Raw genomic sequence first — 10,735 nt, 5'->3', positions numbered from 1 at the left:
TGTCAATGTATGCTTGCAGCTGTTTCTGTATTACCTTTAGTAAAACTTTACTCTCATGGGATATCAAAGATATTTTCCAATGATATCTGCATTCCGTTGGGTCACCTCTCTTTAGAATGGGCACAAATACAGATCTCTTCCAATCAGTCAGCCAGATAGTTGTCTTCCAAATTTCTTGGCATAGATGAGTGAGTGTCTCCACTGCCACCTCACTTTCTTGAAAGATTTCAATTTTTATTCCATCAATTCCTGGTGCCTTGTTCCTTGCCAATTCCTTCAATGCATCTTGGAATTCCTCTTTCAGTAACATTGACTATCATATGCTACCTTTTTTTTTTTTTTTACTTTTTTATTGTGAATTATGTGTTAGTTTACATGGGTGAACATTATCTTTACATTCACCCTATCGTATTTTGTTTCATTGCAATGATCACAATCCCTTGCATGCATCATCAAACAACCAAAGGGTACACCCCACATGCCTGCCCCCTGGCCGCCAGCCCACAGCCCCTCTCCCTCCCTGAGTCCAGAGTCCCCAGCTGCTCCTTCTGTCCACCTCATCCTCTCTGCCTCCATCTCTAGTGTCACTTCCTCCCCGGACAGGGTCTCACACTTTGCTTTTCTTCTTTGATGGTTCCAGGGATCTCTGCTCCTGGACTGCTAAATCAGCTGCTTTCTTCCTTTTGTTACCAAACATTTACATTTACCTTTCCAACACTCACTGTCAGACCTGATAGCAATCATTCCCTATTGAACCACAGGAGTCCTATCCACCTCACCTTTTATCAACCCCATCCAGACTGGTTGGAAACAACTCAATGGAGACTCTACCTTTCCCTGTATCCTGTAGAGCTAGGTTCTCTATTGAAAGCTTGTAAGTCAGTCACTTCTTGCCTTTGTAGTCCCCCCATTTTGGGTAGCCAATGTCTAAGATCCCTATTCCTGTCAACCCTGTATACCAAGGGTATGGGAATGATCCTCAATATAGAGATTTGTCCGCTCCTTTGTCCATATGCTACCTCATGAAGTGGTTGAATATCAACCATTTCCTTTTGGTACAGTGACTCTGTATTCCTTCCATCTTCTTTTGATGCTTCCTGCATCATTCAATAATTTGTCCAGACTTCAATAATGACAGTCAAAGTTTGAATTTTTTCTTCAGTTCCCCCAGCTTGAGAAATGCTGAACGTGTTCTTCCTTTTTGGTTTTCTGACTCCAAATCTTTGCACATTTAGTTGTAATATTTGATTTTGTCTTCTCGAATTGACTTTTGAAGTTTTCTGTTCAGCTCTTGTACCGCCTTATTTCTTCCATTTGCTTTAGCATCTCTACACTGGAGAGCAAGTTTCAGTGTCTCTTCTGATATCCATTTTGATCTTTTCCTTCTTTCTTGTCTTCTTAAAGACTTTTTGCTTTCTTCATACATGATGTTCTTGATGGGATATACTCAAGGTCATATTTTGGCTCTCATGGAATTGTTTTAATTTTCTTCAGCTTCAGCCTGAACTTGAATATGAGCAATTGATGGTCTGGTTCCACAGTCAGCACCCGACTTTGTTTTGGCTGATAATATTGAGCTTTTCCATCATCTCTTCCCACAGATATAGTAAATTTGATTCTTGTGTATGCCATCTGGCTTTGTTTTGGCTGGTGATATTGAGTTTTTCCATCATCTCTTCCCACAGATATAGTCAATCTATTCTATCTGGTGAGGTTCATGCCTTTTGTGTTGTTGAAAAATGGTATTTTCAATTTGTAATAATTATCATTAATGAATAAATAATTATCATTTCTATCACCAAGTCCATATTTTCCAACAACTGATCCTCTTTGGTTCCAACATTTGAATTACAATCACCAGTAATTATCAGTGTATCTTGATTACATGTTTGATCAATTTCAGACTGAAGAATTTGGTAGAATTCTTCAGTTTCATCATCATTGTCTTTGCTGGTTGGTACATAAATTTGAAACACACTGGTATTAACTTATCTTCCTTGTAGATGTATGGGTATTAGTCTATCACAGCATTGTACTTCAAGATAAATCTTGAAAAGTTCTTTTTGAAGATTATTTTGACACCATTACTCTTCAATTTATCATTCCCGGCATAGTAAGCCATATGACTGTCTGATTTAAAATGGCCAATATCTGTCTAATTTGGCTCTCTAATGCTTAGGACATTGATCTTTATGCATTTCATTTCAATTTTGATGAGCCTATTACTTCCAGATTAATCTTCCTACAATACTTCTTGATGCTATTCTTTTATTCAAAATACTTCTATTGCTAATGGCTAAAACCCTCAAGGTTTGTAATAGTTTGGCCCCAACATGAAGTCCATATACCACTAGTGAAATAGAGGTCCTCAGAAGCCCCAGATTATAGCCATGCTGGAAACTGATTCTAAATCTTTGCTCAGATTTCTCCCCCTGCATGGGAAGGGTCTATTCTCTGTTCTCTTCCTGTTTTAATCTCTCCCACTGCTCAAAACCTCAATAACCACCTCTTTTAGGGCCTTGTTCAAGGATACAAGTGTCCATCTATTAACTTCCCCCCTATATTTCCACAACCTCAGACAGTCTATTCCTCTTAGATTGGCACTTTGCATATGCCAACCATTGAGCTACCAATGAAATCTAGTATTTATTGAGATTGTACTCAGTGTTGGGTGCTGAGGCTACAATGAGGGCCAAGACAAACATGGTGTTTCTGTCTAGACTATAACCTCTTTAAGACAAAGGTCATTGCTTACATTTCTTTTGCATCTCCCTCACTGTCTAGCACTATGGTAGAACTGTTAAAGGTCTTCAATCAATACTTGGTGAATGAGTAACTGAGTTCAAAGCCTAATCATTGTATTGATCGTGAAATTGATTACCCACTATATGCTTCCCGTCCCCTCCTTTCAACTTGGTAGATGGGCCTTGGGAAAGATAACCTCTTTGGCCCCATTTAATAAAGTAGGAGGCAGCAGGGCTTGCATAAGGCAGGAAAGCATCCTTCTGTTATCCCATAGGGTCCTGAAACCATCCACCAACTCTTGGTGGGCACGCATTGGCAATTACCAGCCGCTGCACACATCTGTCTCACTGCAGATACTCTGCATATCAGTTTAAGCTCCCCTCTTTTTAACCCCTAGTAAATTGAGATTCTTAAGGGCAAAGTTATAACTTAAAAAAAAAAAAGCTTATAGAAGCTTTATTCATAATAGCCTGGAACTAAAATACCAAAATGCACATCAGCCTAATAATGAGCACATAAACTGCAGTGTATTCACACAACAGAATACACACAGCCATGTGTTGGGAGACAGTTCTCCATGGATTTCTCACGTTTCTCCATGAGATTGCTTACATTCAAGGGTAATGAATAATCTCTCTCTATGGAAGGGAAGCTGAGCAGATGTGTCAACAGCTTCATAAAAGCTTTTCAGAAAAAAAAAAAAATTGCTGACAAATTGATTCTAACTCACAGCAACCCCATGTGTGTCAGAATAGAACTGTGCTCTGGGTATTTTATTTTTCACTTTTTATTGTGAATTGAGTGTAGGTTGATATAGCAGGTCATCAGTTTTGCTTTCAACAAATCAGATACTTTGTTTCATTTCAATGATTTCAATCCCCTCCTTGTTAACCTACTTCTTCCCTGTGATTCTTCTTTCCATTCCAAATTCTTTCCCAACCCTTTTGAAATTCATCCTTAGGTAAATGCTGACCTTTTAATCTTGAATGGTTGACTATTCTGTGGTGTGCCTACCTCACTTGTGTTGTTGTTCCTCTTATACTGGAGGCTGGAAATTAAGCCACGAGAATGAGTTCAGTTCTAGTGCTTAGAACGGTCCCTTTGTTGTTGTTAAGAGTCACAAAATCAGTCCCAACCCATAGAGGCCCAGTAAAGGGTTTCCAAGGAGTAACTGGTGAGTCTGAACTGCTGACCTTGTGGTTTAAACCAACTTTGCTTATCCTATAACGCTATATTAGGACTCCAGAAGAGTTCCTGGCACATAGTAAAAAAAAACAAAAATCCATTGTCAAGTCAACTTTGACTTGTGGTGACCCATGTGTGTCAGAGTAAAGTAGAACTGTGGAGGCACAAATGGTTTGCACTTGAATGCTAACCTGTTATTGTTAAGTGCTTTTGAGTAGGTTCTGACTCATAGCCACTCTGTATCTGGTTTCCCAGGCTTTAAATCTTGGAGGGAGCAAAATGCCTCATCTTTCTCCCATGGAATGACTGGTTCCTTGCAATGGCTGCTGTTTAAACTGCAGACCTTGTGGTTCACAGTCCAGTTCCTATGGAACCACCACATTCCCTATAACATTTTACCTAAAGGTTGACTATTTGAACCCACACAATAGTACCGAGAAAGGAAAAGCTTGGCAATCTATTTCTGTTATTACAGCCAAGATTACCCTACAGGGCAGTTCTACTCTGTCACACATAGAGAATTTACTCAACAGTAGCTAACAACAACAACAACCTTACAGAAGCTGATAACCAGGCCTTTCTTCCGTGGTGCTGTTGGGTGAATTTGAACTGCAACTTTTCAGTTAGCAGTCTATCGAAAACCGCTGGTGCTACCCTGGCATATAGTTGTTGTTGTTAGGCACCATTGAGTTTGTTCTGATTCATAGCGACCTATGGACAATAGAAAGAAACACTGCCTGGTCCTGTGGCATCAATCTCATTGGAGGTCTTCCTCTTTTTTTTTTTTTTTTTTAAGTTTTTATTGTGAATTGAGTGATAGTTTACATGGGAGAAAATTGGTTTTACACCATCATTTCACTGCAATGATTACAATCTCCTCCCATGCATCATATTCAACAGTATTTGCTTCTACTCCCTCTGATTTTTTTTTTTTTTTTGGAGGGGGGTAGATGTAAACAAAAACAATCAGGAATATATAATTTAAACAACCAAAGGGCATATTCTGCAAGCCTGCTTCCTGGCCGCCAGCACCCAGTCCCTCTCTTTCCATGAGTCTAGAGTCCTCAGCTGCTCCCTCTCTCCATGGCCTCGTCTTTGCTTCCATCTCTGGTGTCGCTGATTCTCTGGATAGGGTCCAACATTCTGCTTGTGCTCTTCTCTCTTAATGGTCCTAAGGTCCTCTGTTTCTGGACTGTAAAATTAACTACTCCCTTATTTCTGTTACAAAACTTCTAGCTTTACAGTTGTGACAGTCACAATTAGTCATGATAACAATTATTCATTGCTGAATCATAAGACTCTTATCCCCAGTACACTCTGATAGTAATCTCCCTCTTGAAAACTTGTAAGCTAGTCACTTGGTGCCTTTATAGCCACCCACACCACCACCACCACCATTTTAGGTAGCCAATGTCTAAGTTGCCTATCCCTACCAAACCTGTATACAGAGGGGATAGGATTGATCCTTGATGTGAAGACTCCTTCCCTCTCAGTTGGTATTTTGAGTTACTTCACCCATAAGTATAGGTCAAGTTCATCCAATTGTAGCAATTTACACTTGTTTTCTTGATCAAAAAGTTGTCTTTAATGTTTTATTGTGAATTATGTTATAGTTTACATGGCAGAACATTAGTTTTACATTCATCCTATCGTATATCGTTTCATTGCCATGGTTATAATCCCTTCCATGCATCATCAACCAACCAAAAAGTATACACTACAAGCCTGCCCCCCATTCATCAGCAAACAGCCCCTCTCCCTCTATGTGTCTAAAGTCTCCAGCTGCTCCATCTCTCCACGTCATCGTCTCTGCAGCACGGTCTTCCTCTTTTTTGCTGACCCTCCTCTTTTCCAAGCATGATGTCCTTGTCCAGAGACTGGTCCCACCCAATAATATGTCTAAAGTATGAGTGATAAAGTCTTGCCATTCTGGCTTCTAAGGAATATTCTGGCTGTACTTCTTCCAACACAGATTGGTTTGTTCTTCTGGCAGTCCATGGTACTTTTAGTATTCTTCTTCAACATTATAACTCAAATGCATCAATTCTTGTATGGTCTTCCTTATTAATTGTACAACTTTCACATGCATATAAGACTATTGAAAATACCATGACTTGGGTCAGGTGTACCTTATTCCTCAAACAGACATCTTTGCTTTTGAACAATTTAAAGAGGTCTTGTGCAGCAGATTTGCCGGATGTAATACATTGTTTGATGTAATACATTGTTTGATAGTGGATTCAAGCAAAATGAAGTGTTTGACAACTTCAATGCTTTTTCCATTTATCATGATGTTATTTATTGGCCCAGTGGTGAAGATATTCATTTGCTTTACATTGGGATGCTACCCATACTGAAGCTGTGGTCTTAGATCTTCATCAGTAAATGTTTTAAGTCCTCTTCGCTTTCAGCAAGCAAGGTTGTATCATCTGCATATCGCAGGTTGTTAATGAGTCTTCCTCCAATCCTGATGCCACTTTTTCCTTCATAGAAACCAGTTTCTCATATTATTTGCTCAGCATACAGGTTGAATAAGTATGGTGAAAGAATAAAACCTTGTTGCACACCTTTTTTTCATTTGAAATCATTCAGTGCTCCCATGTTCTGTTTGAACAACTGCTTCTTGGTCCAGGTACAGATTCCCCATGAGCACAGTTAAGTGTTCCAGAGTACTTATACTTTGCAATGTTGTCCATAGCTTGTCATGATCCACACAGTGAGAAACCTTTGCTTAGTCAATGAAGCGCAAGTAAACATCTTTGTGGTATTCTTTGCTTTTAGCCAAGATCCATCTGACTTCAGCAATGATATCCCTCGTTCCATGACCTCTTTTGAATCTAGCTTGAACCTATCATTGTATGCTTGCAGCCATTTTTAAATTATCTTTAGCAAAATTTAACTTGCATGTGATATTAATGATATTGTCTGATGATTTCCACATTCTGTTGGGTCATCTCTCTTTGGAATGGGCACAGATATAGATGCCTTCCAATCAGTTGGCCGGGTTAACAGTCTTGCAAATTTCTTGGCATAGATGAGAGTGCCTCCAGTGCTTCACCAAGATGATGCAAATGGACTAAAGTTTTGGGGAGCTTTATTTGCTGATAGGGCACAACTCAAATTGAGGAGAAGCAGCTGTAAACATCCATTAATAATCAGAACGTGGAATATACTAACTATGAATCTGAGAAAATTAGAAGTTGTCAAATGAGGTATATAGTAGGAATGCAATAAAAGTTTGTCTAAGAATCAAGGTAAGCTATCTTCTTACACTTCCTACCAATTGAAGCACTTGGCAAGCCACCCCATTTCCGTTCAGTTTCTTGGGATTGTACACTGAATTGCAGTGATATTGACTTGACCTCTCCAAGGATGAGTGAGTAGATGAAAGCCTGACAAACTCTGAACAGCAGCTGCTGAGGACCTGTGTCCTAGAGAAAGCCATCTTCCTGCACAAGGCTAAATGGAATAATCTATGTTTGGTATTAAAACTTCACCACCCCTGACGTCAGTGAAGGTCTATGGGTTCAAGGGGACAGTAGAAACTCTGTTTCCATAGCACTGTACAAATGACTGTCTGGTGTTTTTGTTCCCACTTCCCCCCACCCCCCCACCACCCTTTCTTTCTTTCTTGGCCTCCTTTCCAGGAAATGGACTGGAGGAGCTGGCAATTGATTAAAAATAGGCCGTGTGTGAAGAAAACAAATACACATTCAGCAAAATTAAGGTCTCCAAGCCTCAGAACGTTTGTTGCTAGCTATATTTAGGCCTGAGTTTAGGTCTTTTGTGGGGGCTGGCTGGAAAGTGCCTCTATTGTTGGAACCTCAAGTCTCCTGCCCTTGTGTTCTGATCTGCTAAGATAGTTTCCTAATGAATAGCTGAATCAAGGTTTTTCCTAGTGGTTTTGCCCCTGGAGTCTTAGCACTACAGACCTGAGGAAGAGCATTGAGAGGTACCGGGGGCTGGCATCCAGGTATCAGGCAACTGAAAACCATTTCTGGACTTGAAGATTTTTAGGAGTGGCATCCCCATGATCCCTCTCAGCTGTTCCATCAAATATTTTACCTTCCTGGTGAAAAGAGAGTTCTTATTTTGTCTTTTTCTCACAAATTTCACTCTCTTCTTCATTCATTCCTGGCTCTGTGCTGGGGCTGGGGATATAGGCAAGAAGATTAAGGTCTCTAGTTTAGCACAGCTCCTCATAAAATTCTTTTTTTGAGAGCCCCAAGAAAATGATTACTGGTATAACTTGCTTTAAGAAAGTAAAAAAAAAAAATAATAACAACCAAAAACCCAACACCACAGTTATTGTGAAGTTCAGATTTGACAGGAAGACAAATTGGGCTTGAGTCTCCACTTTCAAAACAACAACAACAACAAAACCACCTAAGGGCTCAACTACAAGGAATTTAAATTAGAATTTAGTTGAATCAAGCCTTTTTCAGGAACACACCTATTGCAGAGAGAAAAGTGTGTCTGAGAGGAATCACTTCTCAGCCCTTTCAGGGAGTGGGCCTCTTGGCTCCTTTTCTGGATCTCAGCTCTACTTCTGCCCAGTTCCCAGTCCCTGCTCTTGGAGGCAATGGAGTGGGAAAGGAGAAGAAAACAGGCTAGATGGGAAGGAAGGGAGCAATAAAATGGAAAGAAGATGGCAAGAAGGAGGGATAGTAGAAGAGGGAAGAGATTAAGCCAAGAGAGAGCCAGAGAAGGACAGGACAAGGGAGGGGAGGGATAAGGAGGGCAAAATAACCTCAATTCCCCTTGGACATCTTTTACATTCCTTTGATCATTTTTGGAAGGATGGGCTCAGGAAGTACAATTATAGCCATCTTTCAATCACTGCTGTTAAGGAGGGAAGCCCTTTCCAAGTGTTAGTTATTATTGCGACATGAATAATTGAACCCACAGATAATCTCCAATCCTCACTTGAGTATTTATGTTTCTCCTCCTTCAAGGCCAAACCTTTTAAGGAGATGAGACTGGTGTTAGCAAAGTAGGTAAAAGGCTGGCACAAGTTCTTCCCTCTCTCCTTCCTGCTGCCAGACTGTCAGGTTTTATCTGCAAACCAGTGAAACTGACCCCCAAATACCAAGAGTAGAGAATGTGAGTGGGAAGGAGGCTGTGAACATCTGATTTTCTCTGGATCTAGCTCCTTCCAGCCCCAGTCTGCCTGTTCCTTCTTCACTCTATCCTTCCCTTCCCTGGACCTCAGTACCCAAGTACAGAGATTGTTAAGTGCTTGGGCAGGCATTGGCTGACACACCCTCATGGAGGAGTGATTGAGTATAGGAACACATTCCAGTTGAACTCACCTTCTAAACTGGTCTCAAACTTATTCTCAGATTTCCATTGCTTCCAAACCAACTTGATTAGGTTCCATTCTCTTTGGCCTGGACTCTTGGCAGTGGTCTCCTAGCTGCCTCCAGTCACTAAGTACTCAAAGTCATCTTCCATGATGTACCCTTCATTGGTTGCTAATGGCTTACTTATATGTTCAAGTTCAAAGTCCTTCCTGCAACCTGTGACCTCCATGATCTGACCTCCACCTACAGCTCTGCCCTCACCTTCCACCACACCTTCTATAAGTACTCCACCCCACCTCCTGACAGCTGCCCAGCATACCCTCTCCATGTCTACCCCTTTTAGTTTGTATCTCAGTCCACACATGATCTCCTCCTTGAAGATGCTCCCCTAAAAACCAGACTTTCAGTCATTTGGGTCCCCAGGGTCCCCAGTACAAACACCAAACCCTACACTACATTGCAATCACACATCTGACTTCCATACTATTCTGTAAGTTCTGCCCTCAATGACAATCTCTGGTACCATAGTGGTTACAAATCGGGCTGCGAACCACAAGGTCAGCACTTCGAAACTACCAACTATTCTACGGGAGAAAGATGAGGCTTTCTGCTCCCATAAAGATTTACAGCCTCGGAAACCCTGTACAGGGTCGCTGCGAGTTGGAACCGACTCCACGGCACATACCAACAACAAATATGGTTTGAAAGAAAGAGTCAATGACATTTTAGCAATTGGAGAACATGGACCCAGAGTGGTTGTAGCAGAACTAGCACCGAACTTGCTCCAGCCTTGGAAACTTTGCACTTGCTGTGCCCTCTGCTTGAAAAGCTTTGTCCCCATGTATCTACTTGAGTTGCTGTCTCGCTTCACTTAACTTTTTGTACAAATGTCACATCTTCATAGAAGCCTTCCCTGATTATTCTACCTAACAGATCACCTCTCTTCCCACCCCACCCCCACACACCTAATCACTATCTACCTTTCATGCATTCGTTTTCTAAGTAGCTCTGATCACCACCTGCCACTATGGTATATATTTACGTGTTTATTGACTGTCTTCTCTACTAGAATGTAAGCTTCATGTTGGAAAGGATGTGGCTTTGTTCATTGCGGAATCTCCAGTGTTTAGAATAGGGCCAGGTACAGAGAAGGTACTCAACAAGTATTTGTTGAATGTTGTTGAACTTGGACTCAGACATTTGTTGTTGTTGTTAAGTGCCATCGAGTTAGTTCCGACTCACAGCGAACCTGTATAGGGTTTCCGAGGAGCGACTGGTGAGCTTGAACCAACGACCTTGCAGTTCAAAAGGCTTTGCAGTCTGGTGCATTAACCCACAGTGCCACACCAGGACTCTGGACTCTGTCCATTTGTTATTCAGACATTTTGTTGTTGTTGTTAAGTGCCTTCGAGTCGGTTCCGACCCATAGCGACCCTTGTACAGGGTTTCCGAGGGTGTAAATCCTTACGGGAGTAGAAAGCCTCATCTTTCTCCCGCGGAGC

General features: G+C 41.1%; 1 protein-coding gene across 3 annotated transcripts in view; it reads right to left on the bottom strand.

Moving 5' to 3' along the window:
* TMEM255A (transmembrane protein 255A) overlaps positions 1–10,735 on the bottom strand; it is a 90,897-nt gene that overhangs the window by 45,962 nt on the left and 34,200 nt on the right. The gene's annotated exons all lie outside the window — the stretch shown is intronic.

This window comes from Chrysochloris asiatica, unplaced genomic scaffold (assembly GCF_000296735.1).
Source record: "Chrysochloris asiatica unplaced genomic scaffold, ChrAsi1.0 scaffold00183, whole genome shotgun sequence".
NCBI lineage: Eukaryota > Metazoa > Chordata > Mammalia > Afrosoricida > Chrysochloridae > Chrysochloris > Chrysochloris asiatica.
Note: the sequence above shows the minus strand (reverse complement) of the source record. Positions and strands in the feature narration are given on the sequence as shown.